The 23,346-nt window shown below is 42.8% G+C and overlaps 1 non-coding gene across 1 annotated transcript; it reads right to left on the bottom strand.

Moving 5' to 3' along the window:
• Window positions 1-16,470: 16,470 nt before the first annotated feature.
• Window positions 16,471-16,543, bottom strand: TRNAE-UUC (transfer RNA glutamic acid (anticodon UUC)). Its single transcript has one exon. It is a non-coding gene; the product is annotated as a tRNA-Glu (tRNA).
• Between the last annotated feature and the right edge of the window lie 6,803 nt (window positions 16,544-23,346).

Below are 23,346 nucleotides of genomic sequence, written 5' to 3'. Positions count from 1 at the left end.
AACACCAAAGCAGCTCAGCAGCTCGCTGAGTTAAATCTTTAAAAGTGTTTTGGACCCACCCCCAGGATTTTGTTTTTCTAGAATGCGGCTGCGCGAAGACTCGGTCCCTCTGCTCTCTTTCAGTCTGGGAAGCCAACACTGCCCCAAAGTACCCCTTTCCTGGTCGAGACAGGCCTCCAAACTGGACATCTTAAAAGGACCAGCAGAAGAAAGCTGGGATGGACGCAGAGCCTGTTTGTGGGCTCGTGTCTTCGTGTCAATAGATGTCTGGAAAGAGGCAGAAGCCAATCGTGATAGATCTGTGCGCTAGTGACAGCCCTTGGGATAATCAGCAGTTTATCACAGCAGCTTTGCCTCCTTTGGCGGGGTGGGTTCTCCATTTGAAAGGGCAGCAGGCGGCCAATCAAAAGCTCTGGCTCCTGGGGGCTCTGGGTGTGCTGGGCCAGACGGTAGAAGACTGATTCAGCAGCCACCCTGTCTGTGAGTACAGGGTCTGGACCCACTCCTCTTCTGCGAGCAGGGGGCGGGAGAGGGACTTGATTGATAGCCTTTCAACCAGTGAGAACGTCTGAGTCACAGGGCATGTGTCTATTGGCAGTCGAGGGTAGGGTCTTGCTTTGACTGACACATTTATCATCCAGTAAGCATGTCTGCTTGAGTTGGGGGGCGGGATGGCTCGTGGCAGAAAAGGCAGGGTCTTGTCCTTGACTGACCCTTGTTTTGTTTAAAGAGGAAACTGAGATTTCACAAGAAGCCCCCGCCCTTTTCTGTTTTTGAAAAGGCCATGATACTTTACAAAATTGGCAAATTACAGCTTTAGAGCAATTTAGCTTTCTCATGCTGGACAGAAACGGCAGCCTCTGAACCTGTGAAAAAGAGCAGCCCCTAGGAAAGGTGATCTTAGGGGTGGAGACTGGAACTGGAAGTGGTTCTCAGAAGCAGCTGAACAGCAGTTGGCATAGAGTTAGGACTTGATTTGAATTTTAGGACTTGAGAGACTGTGTTGGAGGAGGCGGTCTAATACAGGGTCTCTGGTGAGAGTGATGGGGGTTTCTGAGGACAGTGGTGGGAAGTCTGTAATGGATGGTGAGTGGTTGAAGTCAGTCTGGGTGACCCGTGTTGACGCTGATAGTTCAGGTTTGTTCTTTGATGAGACCAACTGGAATCAAGCAATGGATGGAGCCTGCACTGTCCAGATCACTGCTGCTGCACCTTGGACATGGCATCATATCCACCACTGGAGACTGGGTACAAAGTAAAAATCTCTGTGTTGCTAATGCAGACTGTTTGCAATCTGACAGTGGTGCACCCAGGGATGCTTCCTACTATCAGTAGATATCTGATATTGTTGAACATTGTGTGTTGTGTTTACTCAATCATGTCTGACTCTTTGTGACCCCATGGACTGTAACCCACCAGGCTCTTCTGTCCTTGGTGATTCTCCAGGCAAGAATATTGGAGTGGGTAGCCACACCCTCCTCCAGGGGATCTTCCCAACCCAGGGATTGAACCCAGGTCTCCTGCATTGCAGGCAGATTCTTTACCATCTGAGCCACCAGGGAAGCCCTGAACATTGAACAGCCTCCTAAGAAATGAACTGAAGGATTTCAGATACTACCTCTCTCACCTCTTCCTGGTCCACACACTTAAATAAGTCAATTTGCTCACTGAATGTGACTGTCACCTGAAAGGGATCATTGCCTATTGGGTACCTTCTGGATAATGGTTAGAACAAAAGAGGTGACAACTCAGCCCAAAATGGGTCTAGGGGATTTGAACTTCATTCTGGTTCAGTCACCTGGATTTTCTTGTTGTATGGACATGGTTGTAGATCATAAAAGCATGATGACCACTTAACTGGAGACACTGTTCACTGAATTCCCCTCCAGTGGCCCACAGGGGCCAAGATAGATGACATTTAAATAATCTCTGTAAATTTTATAAAAATGCCTTTTATCCTCTTGCATCTGACCCAGCGTCTGGATGAAAGGTCTGTGTGCAAACAGGAGATGATTGAATAAAAATGAAGTTATAGGCGCTAGAATGGGACACACCAGTTTCATGGCTATGGAAGGAATGTACTTGGGGAAGGAAAATCTTAGACCCTGAGAGGTGTGAGATGGGAGCCAGTTAGTATTCTTTGTCTCCTACATTGAGCACTAAAACCTGGCCAAGCAATCGAATGTTTTCCCAGAGTCAGGCAGACAGCTAGCAATCTGACCTGCTACCAGGTGTGTCATCCCTTCCATGGGATGACAAAAACAGAAAATCTCACTTGAACATGGCTGGTCTTAAACTATTCTGCTGTGCCAGAGGCCATCAATGTCACCTCCTGAACACAGACTCCCTCATCACTGTACAAACACAGGGGCCAACATGACTTTATTTAGATCTGACTGATACAAATTCATCTTCTCCTGATACCTGAGAGGTCTCGGATTATGCCACATTAAGCGATTGATGTTACTAAGCATGAGACTTAACCAAATCCATGTTGTGGTGTTCCCAATCAGATCTAACAACAAATTCTGAACTGAGTTGAACCATGTCCCTTTGGGTTATGTGTATGTATATGGAGGAAAGACAGGGGTGCAGATCATCTCTCCACTGGGATTGGGGTTTGATTTTGGACTCTGTCATTATTGCCGGTGACACCAAATATGCAAAAGTCAGTCTAAACTCTTTTGTGTGGGTTGCAGTGTAATAGCCTGGCCTTAAACTACTTTGTGGTTGTCGAGGAGTGGGCTCTGACCATTTACTACCTTAGCCATTTCTCAGGGCTATGTTGACAGTGAGGAATCTTGAGGGATGAGGTAATGTCTCCCTCTGGGACAAAGAGCTGGCTGGATTCCCAAGTTCAGCTTTTCATGACTGTGATGTAAACCCACTGTGTGTGCTACATCCACCAGGGTCCCTCTGTGTCACCTCTGCGGGACTTAGAGGACATGGGGTGCTGATATGATGTGAGTGCTGCGCCCATGGTGAGTAGTAAACTTCCTTTGTCTCTGCCTCAGGAATCTCTTGTCTTCTGTCATCATCTCTAAAATTTGCTATCCTATAAGAGAGTAAAGTCTCAGACCCTTTACAGAAGAATCTTGACCCTGACTGGGTCAGTCCCTCCAGGACTGAGGGATGGTTCTGTATATTCTGATAGTCCCTGTGATTTGGCTATTGGCAGTTTTGGAAGGTCAGTGATCTGCTGCTGGTGGTGTCAGGAACGTGATTCCAAAATTTTGAGTCCTGAGGTAATTAGTGATTGGAGACCTGCAGGGCTGCTGGCATGTGACTGTCAATCACTGGGAGGGAGGCTGTGCTGATAGAATTTATGAGGCAGGGGGCAGACACTCTGATGGAGTTTTGTTGTCTCCTTCGTTGGATTCTTTGAGGGTCAGTGTTTGGGGCTGTGTCATGGGTGTTTGGGGATTTCGGAGGACCCTGTGGGAAATAGAGCTGTCTTCAGAAAGATATGGAATCTTCAGGGAGATATTGGATAGAATTTTTCTTAGATAATAGTTACCCTTTAGATTAAGACCCACCTGCATTTGATACTTAGCTCTTAAAAGTGAAAGAAAGTCAAAGTGAAAGCCGCTCAGTTGTGTCCGACTTTTTGCAACCCCATGGACTATACAGTCCATGGAATTCTCCAGGCCACTCTTTGCAACCCCATGGACTATAGTCCATGGAATTCTCCAGGCCAGAATACTGGAGTGTGTAGCCTTTCCCTTCTCCAGGGGATCTTCCCAACACAGGGATCGAACCCAGGTCTCCTGCATTGCAGGCAGATTCTTTACCAGCTGAGCCACAAGGGAAGCCCACTTAGCTCTTAACCACTTACCAACTGTGTAGAAAAATCATCCAGCCCTTTCGCTTCTGTATAGGAAAAATAAAATCCTACTCTCTCCCTTCCTTCTCTGTCCCTTGCTAACACTTTACTTCTGGCACTCTGGTCACCAAATATGTGCAGGTTTTTCCCACATCAAGCAAAATTCTCTGCAACACCAGCTGGTATCCTACAATTTAACTCAATTCTAACACTACCTGGAGAGTACATCAGATCCAAGAGGTTAAGGGCTCAATCCCACAAAATTTTCCCATACCCCACTACAGATGCTAATTACAAGTAGTAGGTCCCCAGGTTACCCACAAATTCTGTCTGATTTGGTTGCAAATTGGAGGTTCCCATGACCCCCTCTTCAAGTTAGATTAATTTGCTAGAGCAACTCACAGAACTCAAGGAAATACTTACGTTTACCAGTTTTTTAAAGGACATGATAAAGGATACAGATGAACAGTCAGATGAAGACATATATAGCGTGAGATCTGGGAGGGTACCAAGTGCAGGAGCTTCTCTGTCCCTGTGGTGTTGGGGTACATCACCCTCCTTTTATGTGGATGGTCTGCCCATCCTGAAGCTCTTGGGACTCCACACTATTGGGATTTTATGGAGGCTTCCTCACATAGGCATGATCAATTATTAACTTTATTTCCAGCCCTCTCCCCTCTCTGGAGGATGGGGAGATGGGTCTGAAAATTTCAAGCTTCTAACTATGGTGTGGTCTTTCTGGTGACCAGCCCGCATCCAGAAGCCATCCAGACCCACCTAGAGTCAGTTCAATGGAATAAAAGATGCTGCTGGTGCTCTTATCACATAAGAAATTGCAAGAGTTTTAAGAGCTCTGTGCCAGGAACCGGGGGCAGAGACCAATGCATTTATTTTATATTATCTCACACCAACACAGTTTTACCTTGGTCAAATTCCTTATTCCTTCTGAGCCTCAGTTTCCTGATCTGTAAAATGGAGATAATATATAGTACAAATAGTATGTAAAATGTATAATAGGTTATTGTGGAAAATGCTCAGCATGTCCATAGTATAAGACTATACACAATTTGGGGGGGAATGGGTACAGTAATACACCGGGATAACTCCTATGGATTCAGGACTTGCAGGATGGGGGGACATTGTGGATAGGGAGTGACTTACTTTACACTGTAAAATATATTTATTAGGATTTTGTTTTAAATTTTAGCAGTTACTTTTTAGACATCTATTAATTATTACCTGTTATTTTCTTGTTTAACTTGATTGTATAATAAAAAATTTCTGATGTTGATCCTTGGATTTATTTTAAATATATTTTATTATAGCATAGTTGATTTACAATGTTCTGCTCATTTCTGCTGTACCACAAACTGATTCAGTTACATATATATATACATTTTTTTCATATTCTTTTCCATTGTTGTTTATCATGCATATAGTTCCCTATGCTCTACAATAGAACCTTGTTTATTCATTCTATATATATAAATTTGCATCTGCTAACTGTAAACTCTCAATCCTTGCTCTTACTTCCCCATGGCAGCCACAAGTCCGTTCTCTATGTCTCTTGAGTTTGTTTCTGCTTTGTATATAAGTTCATTTGTGTCATATTTTAGATTTCACATATAAGCAGTATCATATGGCATTTGTCTTTGTCTGATTTACTTCACTTAGTATGATAATCTCTAAGTCCATCCATGTTGCTGCAAAAGGCATCATTTCATTCTTTTATATGGCTGAGTAGTATCCACTGTATATATATATTTATATGTATATATGTGTGTGTATGTAAGAGTCCCTGAAATCAACCCTTTTATTAATAGCAAATTTCTAGTATACAAAACCATATTATTAACTATAATCATGTAGCACATTAGATCGCTAGAACCTATCCTACAGAACTGCAACTTTCTCCACTTTGACCAGCATCTTCCTATTTCCCCAACCTCATGACCATTGTTAACCACTGTATTTTTCTTTTCTCAAGATTGTTTTTGACTATTCAAATTTTAGAATTGTTTTTTCTATTTCTGTGAAAAATGTCATTGGAATTTTGATAGGGATTGTATTGAATCTGAATCTGTATAGCACAGTATTGATTCTTCCAGTTGAAGAATACAGGATAGCTTTCCATTTATTTGTGGCTTCTTTAGTTTATTTCATCAATGTTTTATACTTTTCAGTGTACAACTCTTTTACCTCCTTGGTTAAACTTATTTCTAAGTATTCTATTCTTTTTGTTGCTATTATAGATGAGATTGTTTCCTTGATATCCTTTTCAAATAGATCATTGTTGGTATAAAGAAACACTACTGGTGTTTTTTGTTTGTTTGTTTTTCCATGCCGAGAGGCATGTGGGATACTAGTTCCCTGACCAGGGATTGAACCTAGGCCCCCTGCATTGGGAGCTCAGAGTCTTAGTCACTGGACCAGCAGGGAAGTCTTCCTCTTTCATTTCTGACTTTATTTGAGTCTTCTCTTTTCCGTAGTCAATCTAGTTAAGGGTTTGTTGATATCCCACTTCCACAACGCACTTAGTTTTTGGATTTTTCTACTGTGTTTCAAGAAAATTAGGGATACCAAGGGAACATTTCATGCAAAGATGGGCTTGATAAAGGACAGAAATGGTATGGACCTAACAGAAGCAGAAGATATTAAGAAGAGGTGGCAAGAATACACAGAACTGTGCAAAAAAGATCTTCATGACCAAGATAATCATGATGGTGTGATCACTCACCTAGAGCCAGACATCCTGGAATGTGAAGTCAAGAGGGCCTTAGAAAGCATCACTACAAACAAAGCTAGTGGAGATGATGGAATTCCAGATGAGCTATTTCAAATCCTCAAAGATGATGCTGTGAAAGTGCTGCACTCAATATGCCAGCACATTTGGAAAACTCAGCAGTGGCCACAGGACTGGAAAAGGTCAGTTTTCATTCCAATCCCAAAGGCAATACTAAAGAATGCTCAAACTACTGTGCAATTGCACTCATCTCACACGTTAGTAAAGTAATGCTCAAAATTCTCCAAGCCAAGCTTCAGCAATACGTGAGCCATGAACTTCCAGATGTTCAAGCTGGTTTTAGAAAAGGCAGAGGAACCAGAGATCAAATTGCCAACATCCTCTGGATCATGGAAAAAGCAAGAGAGTTCCAGAAAAACATCTATTTCTGCTTTATTGACTATGCCAAAGCTTTGTGTGGGTCACAATAAACTGTGGAAAATTCTGAAAGAGATAGGAATACCAGACCACCTGACCTACTTCTTGAAAAACCTATATGCAGGTCAGGAAGCAACAGTTTGAACTGGACATGGAACAACAGACTGGTTCCAAATAGGAAAAGGTGTACATCAAGGCTGCTTATTGTCACCCTGCTTGTTTAACTTCTATGCAGAGTACATCATGAGAAATGCTGGGCTGGAAGAAGCACAAGCTGGAATCAAGATTGCCGGGAGAAATATCAATAACCTCTGATATGCAATGACACCACCATTATGGCAGAAAGTGAAGAACTAAAGAGCCTCTTGATGAAAGTGAAAGAGGAGAGTGAAAAAGTTGGCTTAAAGCTCAACATTTAGAAAACGAAGATCATGGCATCTGGTCCCATCACTTCATGGGAAATAGATGGGGAAACAGTGGAAACAGTGTCAGACTTTATTTTGGGGGGGGGCTCCAAAATCATTGCAGATGGTGATTACAGCCATGAAATTAAAAGATGCTTACTCCTTGGAAGGAAAGTTATGACCAACCTAGATAGCATATTCAAAAGCAGAGACATTACTTTGCCAACAAAGATCCATCTAATCAAGGCTATGGTTTTTCCAGTGGTCATGTATGGATGTGAGAGTTGGACTGTGAAGAAAGCTGAGTGCTGAAGAACTGATGCTTTTGGACTGTGGTGTTGGAGAAGAATCTTGAGAGTCCCTTGGACTGCAAGGAGATCCAACCAGTCTGTTCTAAAGATCAGTCCTGGGTGTTCTTTGGAAGTACTGATGCTAAAGCTGATACTCCAGTACTTTGGCTACCTCATGTGAAGAGTTGACTCATTGGAAAAGACTCTGATGCTGGGAAGGATTGGGGACAGGAGGAGAAGGGTATGACAGAGGATGAGATGGCTGGATGGCATCACCGTCTCGATGGACATGAGTTTGAGTGAACTCTGGGAGTTGGTGATGGACAGGGAGGCCTGGCATGCTGCGATTCATGGGGTCACAAAGAGTCGGACACGACCGAGCGACTGAACTGAACTGACTGTGTTTCTATTGTCTATTTGATTTATTTCTACTCTGATCTTTATTATTGTCTTCCTCTGCTAACTTTGAGCTTAGTTTATTTTCCCTAGCTTCTTGAGATTTAAAGTTAGGTCATTTAGTTGAGATCTTGTTTTTAATGTAGGCATTTACACCATAAACGCCCCTCTTAGTCTGATGTTGAGTCCCTCTACTGAATTTTTCAATTCAGTTATTGTATTCTTCAGCCCTGTGATTTCTGTCTGGTATTTAAAAAAATATTTTCTCTTTATTGAAATTCCTACTTTGTTCATGCATTCCTCTCCTGACCTCAGTGAGAATCTTTATGACTGTTATTTTGAATTCCCTGCGAGGGGAGTCACTTATCTTCATTTCATTAGGGGGAAGTTCCTGGAGATGTATCTTCCTCTTTTGTTTGGAACTAAAACATCTGTTTCTTCATTTTCCTTGACTCCCTCTGTTGGCTTCTGTGCATTAGATAAGCAGCTGCTTCTCCCAGTCTTAACAGACTTACCTTGTGTAGAGATGAACCTCACCCAACTTACCCAGCCAAAGATTTGGAGTGCCTCTCAAGCTTTTGTGCTTGTCCAAACCACCATCTTTGTTCTTAGTGGGGCCCCAGGAGACTAGGGTGTACCTAGTCCTTTCAGTGCTGTAGAAGCAAGGCAGAACCTCACATGCCTGTTCAGTCTCCCGAAAGACTACTACTTGCCTGCCCTTTCAGCTCCCAGTGGCAAGCTAATTTGTTTGTTTTGTTTCTTGTCTGTTTGCTACACTGAGTCTTGTTTGCTGTGTGTGGGCTCTAGCGTGCAGGCTTAGTAATTGTGGCACATGGGCTTAGTTCCCCCATGGCATGTGGAATCTTCCCCAGTCAGGAATCAAACCTGTGTGCCCTGCAGTCGCAGCTGGATTCTTAACCACTGGACCACCAGGGAAGTCTAAGCAGGTTAATTTGAAGCTTGACATTATATCTACTACTGTGGGCAAGAATTCCTTAGAAGAAATGGAGTAAGCCTCACAGTCAGCAAAAGAGTCTGAAATGCAGTACTTGGATGCAGTCTCAAAAATGACAGAATGATCTCTGTTTGTTTCCAAGGCAAACCATTCAATATAAGTCTATGCCCCAACCAGTAAAGCTGAAGAAGCTGAATTTGAATGGTTCTATGAAGACCTACAAAACCTTCTAGAACTAACACCCAAAACAGATGTCTTTTTCATTATAGGGGACTGGAATGCAAAAGTAGGAAGTCAAGAGATACCTGGAGTAACAGGCAAATTTGGCCTTGGAATACAAAATGAAGCAGGGCAAAGGCTAACAGTTTTGTCAAGAGAATGCACTGGTCATAGCAAATACCCTCTTGCAACAACACAAGAGAAGACTCTACACATGGACATCAACAGATGGTCAATACTGAAATCAGATTGATTATATTCTTTGCAGCCACAGATGGAGAAGCTCTATACAGTCAGCAAAAACAAAACTAGGAGCTGACTATGGCTCAGATGATGAACTCCTTATTACCAAATTCAGACTTAAATTGAAGAAAGTAGGGAAAACCACTAGACCATTCAGCTATGACCTAAATGAAATCCATTACGATTATACAGTGGAAGTGACAAATAGATTCAAGGGATTATATCTGATAGATAGAGTGCTTGAAGAACTATGGATGGAGGTTCATGACATTGTAGAGGAGGCAGTGATCAAACCATCCCCAAGAGAAAGAAAGGCAAAATGGTTGTCTGAGGAGGCCTTACAAATAGCTGAGAAAAAAAGAGAAGTGAAAGGCAAAGGAGAAAAGGAAAGATATACTCATTTGAATGCAGAGTTCCAAAAAATAGCATGGAGAGATAAGAAAGCCTTCCTCCATGATCTATGCAAAGAAATAGAGGAAAACAATAGAATGGGAAAAACTAGAGATCTCTTCAAGAAAATTAGAATTGGGGGCAGGATGAGAAGGGGACGGCTGAAGAGAAAATTAGAGATACCAAGGGAACAAGAAAATTAGAGATACCAAGAGAACATTTCATGCAAAGATGGGCACAATAAAGGACGGAAGTGGTATGGACCTAATAGAAGCAGAAGAGATTAAGAAGAGGTGGAAAGAATACACAGGAGAACTATATAAAACACATCTTAATGACCCAGATAACCATGAAGGTGTGATCACTTACCTAGAGCCAGACGTCCTGTAATGCGAAAGCAAGTGGGCCTTAGGAACCATCTCTATGAACAAAGCTAGTGGAGATGATGAAATTCCAGTTGAGCTATTTCAAATCTTAAAGGATGATGCTGTGAAAGTACTGCACTCAATATGCCAGCAAATTTGGAAAACTCAGCAGTGGCCACGGGACTAGAAAATGTCAGTTTTCATTCCAATCCCCAAAAAGGGCAATGTAAAAGAATGTTCAAACTACCGCACATGTGCTCATCTCACACACTGTCCAAGTAATGCTCAAAATTCTCCAGGCCAGGCTTTAACAGTATGTGAAACGTAGACTTTCAGATGTTCAAGCTGGATTTAGAAAAAGCAGAGGAACCAGAGATCAAATTGCCAACATCTGTTGGCTCATAGAAAAAGCAAGAGAGTTCCCGAAAAACATTTACTTCTGTTTTATTGACTACGCCAAAGCCTTTGACTGTGCGCATCACAACAAACTATGGAAAATTCTTCAAGACATGAGAATACCAGACCACCTTATCTCCCTCCTGAGAAATCTGTATGCAGGTCAAAAAGCAACAGTTAGAATTGGACATGGAACAATGGTCTGGTTCCAAATTGGGAAAGGAGTACATCAAGGGTATATGTTGTCACTCTGCTTATTTAACTTATATGCAGAGTTCATCATGCGAAATGCCAGGCTGGATGAAGCACAAGCTGAAATCAAGATTGCCAGGAGAAATATCAATAACCTCAGATATGCAGATGACACCACCCTTATGACAGAAAGCAAGAAAGAATTAAAGAGCCTCTTGATGAAAGTGAAAGAGGAGAGTGAAAAAATAGGCTTAAATCTCAACATTCAGAAAACGAAGATCATGGCTCTGGTTCCATCACTTCATGGCAAATAGATGGGGAAACAATGGAAACAGTGAGAGACTTTATTTTGGGGGGGTTGCAAAATCAGTGCAGATGGTGACTGTAGCCATGAAATTAAAAGACACTTGCACCTTGGAAGAAAAGCTATGACCAACCTAGACAGCATATTAAAAAGCAGAGACATTAGTTTGCCAACAAAGGTCCATCTAGTCAAAGATATTGTTTTTCCAGTAGTCATGTATGGATGTGAGAGTTGGACTGTAAAGAAAGCTGAGGAACGAAGAATTGATGCTTTTGAACTGTGGTGTTGGAGAAGACTCTTGAGAGTCCGTGGACTGCAAGGAGATCCAACCAGTCCATCCTAAAGGAAATCAGTCCTGAATATTCATTGGAAGGACTGATGCTGAAGCTGAAACTCCAATATTTTGGCCACCTGATGCCAAGGACTGACTCATTGGAAAAGACCCTGATGCTGGGAAAGATTGAAGGCAGGAGGAGATGGGGACGACAGAGGATGAGATGGTTGGATGACATCACCAACTCGATGGACAAGAGTTTGAGCAAACTCTGGGAGTTGGTGATGGACAGGGAAGCCTGGCATGCTGCAGTCCATGGGGTCGCAAAGAGTCAGACATGACTGAGCAACTGAACGGAGCTGAACTGGGTCTTCGTTGCTGCATGCAGGTTTTCTCTAGTTGCAGAGAGAGGGGGATATGCTCTAGTTGTGGTGCATGGGCTTCTCCACTGTGGTGGCTTCTTTCATTGCTAAGCACAGGCTCTAGGCACACAGGCCTCAGGAGCTGCACACAGGGGTCAGTAGTTGTGACCAGCTGGCTCTAAAGTGTGTGGACTTCAGTAATTGTGGCACAGAGGCTCATAAGTTGTAGCTCTCAGGTCTTAGAGCACAGGCTCAGCAGTTGTGGTGCACGGGCTTAGTTGCTCCACAGCATGTGGAATCTTCCCGGACCAGGGATCAATCCATGTCCCCTGAATTGGCAGATGGATTCTTATCCACTGTGCCCCCAGAGAATTCCTGAAGCAGCAGGTTTTAAGCACTGAACAGCAGGCAACCAAGGACTGAGAGATGGAAAACAAATGAGGTGAGTACTTAGGATTCCTCGAGACTGCCTTGAAAAAGTGTTCAGACCATGGGACAGGGTGGAGGAAGTGAGGCAGAGCCCAACTGACTCCCTGAGTTGAGGATTTGGAGCTGAGTCTCCTGGAAGATTGAATCAACTAGAGATGATAGAACAAAGTACCAAAGAGTGAAAAAAAATGTGCAGAGAATGTGACAGTTATTTTTTTTGTGTCCACTTGAGTAGGTCACAGTATCCAGAGGTGTGGTCAAACATTATTCTAGATTGTTTCCTATTGTTTTAGACTGTTCCTGCTGGTTCTGTTTCTCTGGGTGAACACTGACTAATGCAGAGAACCCTGGAGAACTGAAGAGAGTACCCCTGAGTATTCAGAAGAGTACTAATCAGTGCATGCATGTGAAAAGAACACCTGAGGCCACAGAAAGAACCATCTGAAATGATTAGAGGGAACAGTACCTGAGACTCACACAGGAACAAGAATAGGTCCTGCTCCCACTAGTCAGACTGGGAAAAACACCTAATTCATCAAACATTGGGTAAAGTCCTCAGGAAGGTCTTGCCTCAGAATAACTGTCTCAGGAGAATAATCAATCCTAGACTGAGCATTGGTCAGGACCCCATCTAACAAATCCTAAGGGCAAGACTTGAAAGGATACAAATATTTCTAAGAAACTTAACTACATTCCAAAACAAAGTTTAATAACATTTATAGTAATATAAAAGTATCCAGCACCCAACAAAATGAAACTCACAGTATCTGACATCCAATCAAAGCTTACCAGAAAAGGCAGGAAAATATAAAAACAATGATCAATCAAAACCAACCCAGATTTGACACAGATATTAAAATTAGCAGAGAAAGACATTAAAAGTTACTATAATGGTATTCTACAAGTTCAAAAACTCAGTGAGAGACATGGAAAATATAAAAATGATCCACTGGAGCTACATCTTTAAAGTAATGAATTAAAAAAAAAAAAAGATAGACTAGAATTCTATACCTGGCCAAAAAAAAAAAAAAAAAGCTGCAAAATTGAAGGTTAAATTGTCTAGTTTTGAGAGCAAGCAGGAATCAGTATTTCTAAGTCTCCCATGACCACAGAGGACAAAGAATTCTTTTTAAATGGGTGTACAAATACTACTGATGGCTACTCCCCCTGGTTCAGCACAGAAAAACAGGCAAAAACACCCAGATTGTAGTTCCTCCCTGAAAGGGGATAGACTGCAAATTTAATGACCTGACTTTCCCACCTGCTGCCCAAAGATCAGCTCAGTTCAGTTTAGTCGCTCAGTCGTGCCGAACTCTGCGATCTCATGGACTGCAGCACACTAGGCTTCCCTGTCCATCACCAACTCCCAGAGTTTGCTCAAACTCTTGTCCATCGAGTTGGTGATGTCATCCAACCATCTCATCCTCTGTCGTCCCCATCTCCTCCTGCCTTCAATCTTTGCCAGCATCAGGATCTTTTCCAATGAGTCAGTCCTTGGCATCAGGTGGCCAAAATATTGGAGTTTCAGCTTCAGCATCAGTCCTTCCAATGAATATTCAGGACTGATTTCCTTTAGGATGGACTGGTTGGATCTCCTTGCAGTCCACGGACTCTCAAGAGTCTTCTCCAACACCACAGTTCAAAAGCATCAATTCTTCGTTCCTCAGCTTTCTTTACAGTCCAACTCTCACATCCATACATGACTACTGGAAAAACAATATCTTTGACTAGATGGACCTTTGTTGGCAAACTAATGTCTCTGCTTTTTAATATGCTGTCTAGGTTGGTCATAGCTTTTCTTCCAAGGTGCAAGTGTCTTTTAATTTCATGGCTACAGTCACCATCTGCACTGATTTTGCAACCCCCCCAAAATAAAGTCTCTCACTGTTTCCATTGTTTCCCCATCTATTTGCCATGAAGTGATGGAACCAGAGCCATGATCTTCGTTTTCTGAATGTTGAGATTTAAGCCTATTTTTTCACTCTCCTCTTTCACTTTCATCAAGAGGCTCTTTAATTCTTTCTTGCTTTCTGTCATAAGGGTGGTGTCATCTGCATATCTGAGGTTATTGATATTTCTCCTGGCAATCTTGATTTCAGCTTGTGCTTCATCCAGCCTGGCATTTCGCATGATGAACTCTGCATATAAGTTAAATAAGCAGAGTGACAACATATACCCTTGATGTACTCCTTTCCCAATTTGGAACCAGACCATTGTTCCATGTCCAATTCTAACTGTTGCTTTTTGACCTGCATACAGATTTCTCAGGAGGGAGATAAGGTGGTCTGGTATTCTCATGTCTTGAAGAATTTTCCATAGTTTGTTGTGATGCGCACAGTCAAAGGCTTTGGGGTAGTCAATAAAACAGAAGTAGATGTTTTTCTAGCATTCTTTTGCTTTTTCTATGAGCCAACGGATGTTGGCAATTTGATCTCTGGTTCCTCTGAGATCAATAACCTCAGATATGCAGATGACACCACCCTTATGGCAGAAAGTGAAGAGGAACTCAAAAGCCTCTTGATGAAAGTGAGAGAGGAGAGTGAAAAAGTTGGCTTAAAGCTCAACATTCAGAAAACGAAGATCATGGCATCTGGTCCCATCACTTCATGGGAAATAGATGGGGAAACAGTGCAAACAGTGTCAGATTTTATTTTTGGGGGCTCCAAAATCACTGCCAATGGTGATTGCAGCCATGAAATTAAAAGACGCTTACTCCTTGGAAGAAAAGTTATGACCAACCTAGATAGCACATTGAAAAGCAGAGACATTACTTTGCCGACTAAGGTCCGTCTAGTCAAGGCTATGGTTTTTCCAGTGGTCATGTATGGATGTGAGAGTTGGACTGTGAAGAAAGCTGAGTGCCGAAGAATTGATGCTTTTGAACTGTGGTGTTGGAGAAGACTCTTGAGAGTCCCTTACACTGCAAGGATATCCAACCAGTCCATTTTGAGGGAGATCAACCCTGGGATTTCTTTGGAAGGAATGATGCTGAATCTGAAACTCCAGTACTTTGGCCACCTCATGAAAAGAGTTGACTCATTGGAAAAGACTCTGATGCTGGGAGGGATTGGGTGCAGGAGGAGAAGGGTATGACAGAGGATGAGATGGCTGGATGGCATCACTGACTCGATGGATGTGAGTCTGAGTGAACTCTGGGAGTTGGTGATGGACAGGGAGGCCTGGCGTGCCATGATTCATGGGGTCGCAAAGAGTCAGACTGAACTGAACTGAACTCCTCTGCCTTTTCTAAATCCAGCTTGAACATCTGGAAATTCATGGTTCACGTACTTTTGAAGCCTGGCCTGGAGAATTTTGAGCGTTACTTGGCTAGTGTGTGAGATGAGTGAAATTGTGCAGTAGTTTGAACATTCTTTGGCATTGCTCCTTTTTGGGATTGAAATGAAAACTAACCTTTTCCAGTCCTGTAGCCCAGCATAGCCAAAAATAAATAAATAAGCAATGAATATAGCAGTGTGTACATGTCAAAGAAGCCCCCTATTGTTTCATTCATTCTGTCAGGGTCCTTTGATTGTTTCGTGTGGGAGTACAAATCTGGTCCCTGTCTATATTTGATGGAAGCAGAACCAGAATCATACATTCTTCTCCAATATAACCGCTCAATATGACTTAGAAGAAATCTAGACAAAACCAAATAATTTACTTTCAAATAACTTGGGCTTTTATCAAAAAAGTCTTAATTGGGTTTCAATAAATCTAAATGAAAGGAAGTACTTACATGAAAATAAGCTCAGGGACTTCCCTGGTGGTCCAGTGGTTAAGAATCTGCCCTCCAATTCAGGGGACTCGAGTTCAGTCCCTGGTTAGAGAACTGAGATCCACATGCTGTGGGGCCACTAAGCCCTTGTGCCACAGCCACTGAGGCTGCACTCTAGAGCCCACTTGTCACAACTGGAGAGAAGCCCGGGAGCCACAACCAAGAGCCCCCAGCAAAGACCCTACGTGCCCCGACCAAGACCCGACACAGCCAAACGAGTAAATAAATAAATATTTTTTAAGAAGATTAGCCTCTAAAAAAAGAAAAGAAAAGAAAGAAAGCAAGCTCAGAATCTGCATTCTTCTTCAAAGTAACTTCTCAATACCAGTTAGAATAAAATCGAATGAAACTAGCAGTTTCTATGTAAATAGTTTAAAATCACATATTTCCTGTAAATAAACTCTTTACAGTGAGTTAAAGTAAATCTAAGTGAAACTAAGAGCTTTATTTTATTATTTACTTATGGCCATGCCACCTGGCTTGTCAGATCTAGTTCCCCGACCAGGGATTGAACCTGGGCCCTCAGCAGTGAAAGTGCAGAGTCCTAACCACTGGACCTCCAGGGAACTCCCAAGAGCTTTATTTTAAAACATATTCAGAATCAGAAATTTTTCTTAAAAGTGCTACTTTTATGGATAGAGTAAATGAAGAAGAAACTAAGCTGTATATGTTTAAATAAGCACAGGATCACACATAATTCTAAAAAATTATGCATGTAGTGATTAAGTGAAACTTAAATGGAATTAAGCAATATAAATGAAAACAAGCTTAGAATCACACATTCTTCTTAGAAGTAAATCCTCAGTGAAAATTAGGGCAAACTTAGACAAAAAGAAGCAGTATGTTTTAAAACAAGCTCAGAATCTCAGTTTCTTTACCAAGAAAACAAATTCTTGAAAGAGCAAATTTAGATTAATCTAAGTAGTATATGTAAAAATGTGCCCACAATCACACATTCTTCTCCAAAGTAGCTACTTACTGTGATTTAGAGTAAACTTCGATGAAACTTAGCAGTATTTGTGAGGACAAGGTCAGTGAAAACATTAAAATAACACATTTTTCTTAAAAGTAACTTCTTATGACTAATAAGAGAAAATCTTTTTATTATTAACAGTATATGTAAAAACAAGATCAGAATAACACATTTTCTTGCAAAATAAGCATAGGATCAGGTTTAGAGATAATATTAGTACCAACGTTATGGCTAGATTTAGGATCAGGGTAAGGTACAGGATCAGGGAAACAGTTAATTTCATGATTAGTGTCAGGTTCATGGTCAGAGTTAGAGTGAGTGTCAGTTTCAGAATCGCTATCAGAGTGAATCAAGCTCATTGTCAGGGTCAGAATTAGGGTTTAGTATTAACTTCAGGGTCAAGATTAGAGTTAGATGTGAAGTTATGCCAGGTTCTCAGTAAGGGTTAGTGTTCTGGTTAGGTTTCAGTCAGGGTCAGGTTCATGATTAGGGATAGGGTTAGGGTAAAAATCAAGTTTAAGATTAGGTTAAGGGTTAGTTAGAGTCAGGGTCATGATCAGGTAATGTTTAGGATCTAGTTTATGGTTAGTTTTAGGGTTAGGGTTAGGGTTTATAGTCAAGTTTAAAACTAGGTTTTGTTGTTGTTCAGTTGCTCAATTGTGTCCGACTCTTTGAGATCCCATGGACTGTAGTCCACCAGGCCTCCCTGTCCTTCACCATCTCCTGAAGCTTGCTCAAACCCATGTCCATTGAGACAGTGATGTCATCCAACCATCTCATCCTCTGTCCTCTTCTCTTCCCACCCTCAATCTTTCCCAGCATCAGGGCCTTTTCAAATGAGTCAGCTCTTCGCATCAGGTAACCAAAGCATTGGAGCTTCAGCTTTGGCATCAGTCCTTCCAATGAATATTCAGGATTGATTTCTTTCGGATTGACTGGTTTGATCTCCTTGCAGTCCAAGGGATGCTCAAGAGTCTTCTCCAATACCACAGTTCAAAAGCATCAATTCTTTGGTGCTTAACCTTCTTTATGGTCCAAATCTCACATCCATACATGACTATTGGAAAAACCACAGCTTTAACTTTAGGGTTATGATTAATGTGAAGGTTGAGTTCATGATCTGAATCAGTGTTTGGGATTAAGTTTAAGTTGAGGTCCATATTTAATTGTTCAATTTTGGGGTCAGGGTTAGGTATGGCTGAGAAAGAGGGCCAAGAAGCTCCTTACTTGACATTGGTTAGATAGCTGGCTACAACTGGGATTGGGGGAGCATGTCTTGGGGATTGGGATCACCCCAGTTCCACAGTAGGCCTTTTCTAAAAGGTCTCTGAGTCCTCTGTGTTGAATTCCATGGACTTCCCACAGATATCCCCCACAGTCTCTGCACCCCTTGCACAGGCTCTTGAGGCCCCTTGGTACTAGTTCTGCTCCTCTTAGACCTCCTCAGGTTAGGATTGGAGGGGTCAGAGGACAATCAGAACTATGCTAGGCAGCTAGCTATTTACAGGTCAGGGAGCATAGTGTTGGGTTTCAGATGGCCCTGCGGTCTGCTGAAATTCCACCTGATATGCTTCTTCCTTCACTGCAGGGACTCTCAAGGGCTCAAGTCTTTTCAAATGCAAATGACTTCTTCTAGCTGATAACCAAAACCAAGATGTCACTGGGTTGTAGTAACCTGGTTAACTTGCTGCAGTTTGAGGAGGAGTTTGATCTGGAGGTAGGGACTAGCCCTGAATGTCAGAGCTTTCTTCATAAAGGCCTCTTCTCCCGAAGAGGCCCCCAGGGCTCCTGGCACTGGTCCTACTGATTGCAAAGTAGGAACCCAGGGCCCCACAAGCTTATCCTGTGTGGAAGCCATCAAAGGACCAGGAAGCCTGTCCTACTACTCTTTGACCTCACCTCTGAGAACTGGGGCTGGGAAGCAACAGGGTTGATGTGAAAGTGTTAGCCTCCTGAGGTATGAGGAGCTTGACCTGAGGCTTTTCCTAGAGCTAGATGTGTGGAGGGGACCTCCTAAAAGGCCTCTGCACCCTGTGTGGAGGTCCAGGCGAGCTGACCAAGTCAGTCAACTTTCCAGACTACAGCATGAGAGAGTGACAGTGTTAGGCTGGAGAGGGTGGAGCTTAGATGAGGTTTCAAATGGTCCCTGTTCCATAGGAGGTTCCTCTGAAAGATTTCTTTATACTTCACATTGGCTCGTGGGGTCATTGCATGGGATTCCTTTGCTCCTTCACATGATAAACTGGAGCACAGATCACTGGTAGTTATTGGAAGACTAGCTGGATGCAGAGAGGGGGGCTGCTTGGGTCCTCAGATCCATCCAGTTCTGACATTGCCCCTCCTGAAAGGCCACTCACTGCACCCACCAGGGAAAACACCAGAGTTGACTTGTGCTATTTTCATGAATCTTTTGTCCCCTACATAAGAAAGTGAAAGTGAAGTCGCTCAGTCGTGTCTGACTCTTTGTGACCCGTGGACTGTAGCCCACCAAGTTCCTCCGTCCATGGGATTCTCCAGGCAAGAATACTGGAGTGGGTTGCCATTTCCTTCTCCAGGAATGAGGCCACAAAGTGTCCAGGTGCAGGTTGTGTGTCTAGCCAATGCTGTTGGGAGAACATGTGCTTATACTTGGGTTTACCCCTTTTTCCCAGTGGGTCCATCCTGAAAGGCCTCTGATGTTGTGCCACTGCTCTCCAACTTCCTCTACCCAAGAAAGAGGGCTTCTAGGTGCCTGGGTCATTATCAACAGACCAACCAGCCACAGAAGGTAGGAAGGGCCTGCTCAGAGTCTCTTATTGTTCCTGGTTTTCCTAGGATCAGTCCTGAAGGGACTCTGTACCTTCTCTGGAAGACTCCAGGGTCTACCTTTGCTAGTCTCTCCCCTTTCCTTTCTCCTCTGCCTGAGAAATGGTACCATGAAATGTTTGGTTAAGGGCAGGTGGTTAGATAGCTTTGGTGATCACTTGCGGAAGTTGGGACTTAGCCTCTTCACTGAAAATTGGAGACTTCATCTCATGACTAAGAACAAGGACTTAGATCCTGGAGCTGAAATTGGGACTTAGCACTTGGATGGGGAGTAGAGATTTGGCCTCTGGTGGAGAAATTGGAGAACTTATTGATCATGGCACAGGATGGGAGGCAGAGAGCCTGACTTGATTTCTGGCAGGAGAGGTCAGAACGTGGTCTCTGTAGGGAAAGACTGGAATCTAGTCTCTGAAGCATAAAGCAGGAGGTAGATTCTGGAACTATATGTGTGGAATTAGCTTCTGGAGGGGGATTTGGGGCAGTAGTAGCTGGCAGGAGAGGTTGGGAGTTGGTATCTGGCAGGGGGGAGACAGGATCTAGTACCTGGTATGAGGAGCTGGTGTTACTGCCTGGCCTGAGGACTCTGGACTCAGTGTCTGATGAGTGCAGATCAATGTCCAGAACTGTAAAGGGTGGCTCAGATGGTAAAAAATCTGCCTTCAATGCAGGAGATCCACGTTCTATCCCTGGGTCGGGAAGATCCCCTGGAGAAGGGACTGGCAACCCACTCCAGTATTCTTGCCTGGAGAATTCTATGGACAGAGGAGCCTGGTGGGCTATAGTCCATGGGGTCACAAAAGAGTTGAACATGACTAAGAGCGACTAACTCTTTCACACTGAGATTTTACCCTACTTGCAAGCTAACATGCTATCCTGTTTCAAGCAGAAGACATGAGACTCCTGGGTCAGAGATAAAGGACTTTACTATTCACAGCAAAAGCAGTAGCCAAAGAGCTAGCATAGTGTTTGAACTGGTTCTCCAAGCGGGTAATACAGGTGAGCCTAGATACATGCCTGTGCACATAGTGGAAAGGAACACTAAATTTGGGGTATTAATTGCTCCAAAAAGCAGCAACAAGCCTGCTTTTTGTCTGGAAGGAAATATTACCTCATTTCTCAAGGGAGCTTGCTGCAAACACAACTCTGAAAAATAAACTGAGTAAAGAGTGACTAGGGCCTTGCATTCTTGGCATGCCCAGCAAGAAATGTGCAGGTACCCTCAGGGATAGTAAAAAATTTCCCTTTGATAAGTCAAGGTGACCAGATGATCTGCTTTGGGGTTTGACAAGATGTTTTGATTCAGGGGTTGATCTGAACTGTGCATTTGTGAGTTAAACAGATATCTTGATTCACTGCCAAGTAGATGTTATTTTAGAAGTTTGGTTGACTAGATGGCCATCTGGGCAGCTAGCCAGAAAAGACTCAGATAGTGCAAGGGGGTTGTTTGTCATGGGAAAGACTTCCACTGCCAGGGAAGGGGGCTAGAGCCTGGGTCCCACTAGGTTGAGTTTCTGGGTCTAGGGGTCTTGGAGAGAGGAGAGTCACTCTGGAAGCTTGGGATCACCTGAAATTCTAGATTTGCTCCTCAAAGTCCTTAGACAAGCCACCTTGGTCCCTGGAGATCCTCTGATATTTCACCACTCTCTGATCTACCTTGAATGATGTGCCTCCTCAGCCATTCCACAGCTGCCACTCTTTGGAAATTTAGAGGTGAGCCAGCTGAATTAAGGGAAGGAGAAGGTGCCCTATTTTGTGTGTCAGATCATCCCTGGTCTCCTGATGGTCTACAATAAAGCTTTCCATACCCTTCAGGAGTGCTGGGAGTCTCCTCACCCCAGCCTAGTTGCTCTCTGAACTCCCTTGAGAAATGGAGGTAGGACAGGACCAAGCAGAGATCAGACAACTAGAGGACTGCAGTGAAGACTGGGGCAGAAGGCTGGCTGAGGCTTCAGATCCACCATGCTTGCATGAGATCTCCAATGAAAAGGCCTTTGCAGATTGAGCTTGAGCCCAGGTATTCATAAACAACTTTATGGAGTTTCTTTCCCCAGCAACTGACCTGCACGTGCATGGATTGGATCTTGATTAAAGATCCAAAGACTTTAAGAACTGAGCTAATGCTGTACCTCTCCCCTGGTCCCAGACTCACCACTGGGGAGTACACACATGAGGCAGACTTGAATAACACTGAAAAGCTTGTGAAAACTGAACTGACACTGGAACCACACTCGCAGAAGATAGGATAGAACCTGTGGACTGAGCTTAACTATGAAGATTGTATGTTAAAACAAATGTATCAACATTCTTCTGGCTTCCCTGGTGGCTCAATGGTAAAAAAATCTGCCTGCCAATGCCCGAGATGTGGGTTCGATTCCTGGGTTGGGAAGATATTCTGGAGAAGGAAATGGCAACCCACTCCAGTCTTCTTGCCTGGGAAATCCCATGATAGAGGAGCCTGGTGGGCTACAGTCCGTGGTGTCACAAAGAGTTGGATGCAACTTAGTGACTAAAACAGAAACAGCAATCAACAGTCTTTATAGGATTTAAACAAGACCTAGAGTCTCATAATGTAATATTCAAAATGTCCAGGATACAATCCAAAATTACTCAGCATATAAAGAACAATGAAATATTTGATTCAAGTGGGGAATGACAATCAACAGGTGCCAAGAATGAGATAATGCAGATGTTGGAATTATCTGCTAAGCACTTTGTAAAAATGATTGAATGAGCAATCATGAAAATTCTCAAAACAAATATGAAAATGGAAAGCATTAGAATATAAAAAAGACATAAAAATTAACCATTTTCATTTGTTTCTATGCATTTTTAAAATTTCCTCTGTTATTTATTGTTTATTCAGAAGCATGTTGTTTTGGAGAAGGCAATGGCACCCCACTCCAGTACACTTGCCTGGAAAATCCCATGGACAGAGGAGCCTGGTAGGCTACAGTCCATGGGGTCACTAAGAGTCAGACACGGCTGAGCGACTTCACTTTCACGCATTGGAGAAGGAAATGGCAACCCACTCCAGTATCCTTGCCTGGAGAATCCCAGGGACGGGGAAGCCTGGTGGGTTGCCATCTATGGGGTCGCACAGAGTCGGACATGACTGAAGCAACTTAGCAGCAGCAGAAGCATGTTGTTTAGCCTGCATATATTTGTACCTATGGGATTCAGTAAAAGCAGTGCTAAGGGGAAGGTTCATAGCAATGCAAGCTTACCTTAAGAAACAGGAGAAAAATCAAATAAATAATCTAACTTTACACCTAAAGCAACTAGGAAAAGAAGAAATGAAGAACCCCAGGGTTAATAGAAGGAAAGAAATCATAAAAATTAGGGCAGAAATGAATGAAAAAGAAACAAAGGAAACTATAGCAAAAATCAACAAAACTAAAAGCTGGTTCTCTGAGAAGATAAATAAAATAGACAAACCATTAGCCAGACTCATCAAGAAACAAAGGGAGAAGAGTCAAATCAACAAAATTAGAAATGAAAATGGAGAAATCACAACAGACAATACAGAAATACAAAGGATCATAAGAGACTACTATCAGCAACTATATGCCAATAAAATGGACAACTTGGAAG

This window comes from Capricornis sumatraensis, chromosome X (genome assembly GCF_032405125.1).
Source record: "Capricornis sumatraensis isolate serow.1 chromosome X, serow.2, whole genome shotgun sequence".
Lineage (NCBI taxonomy): Eukaryota > Metazoa > Chordata > Mammalia > Artiodactyla > Bovidae > Capricornis > Capricornis sumatraensis.
This window is presented reverse-complemented; position numbering and strand designations above follow the sequence as displayed.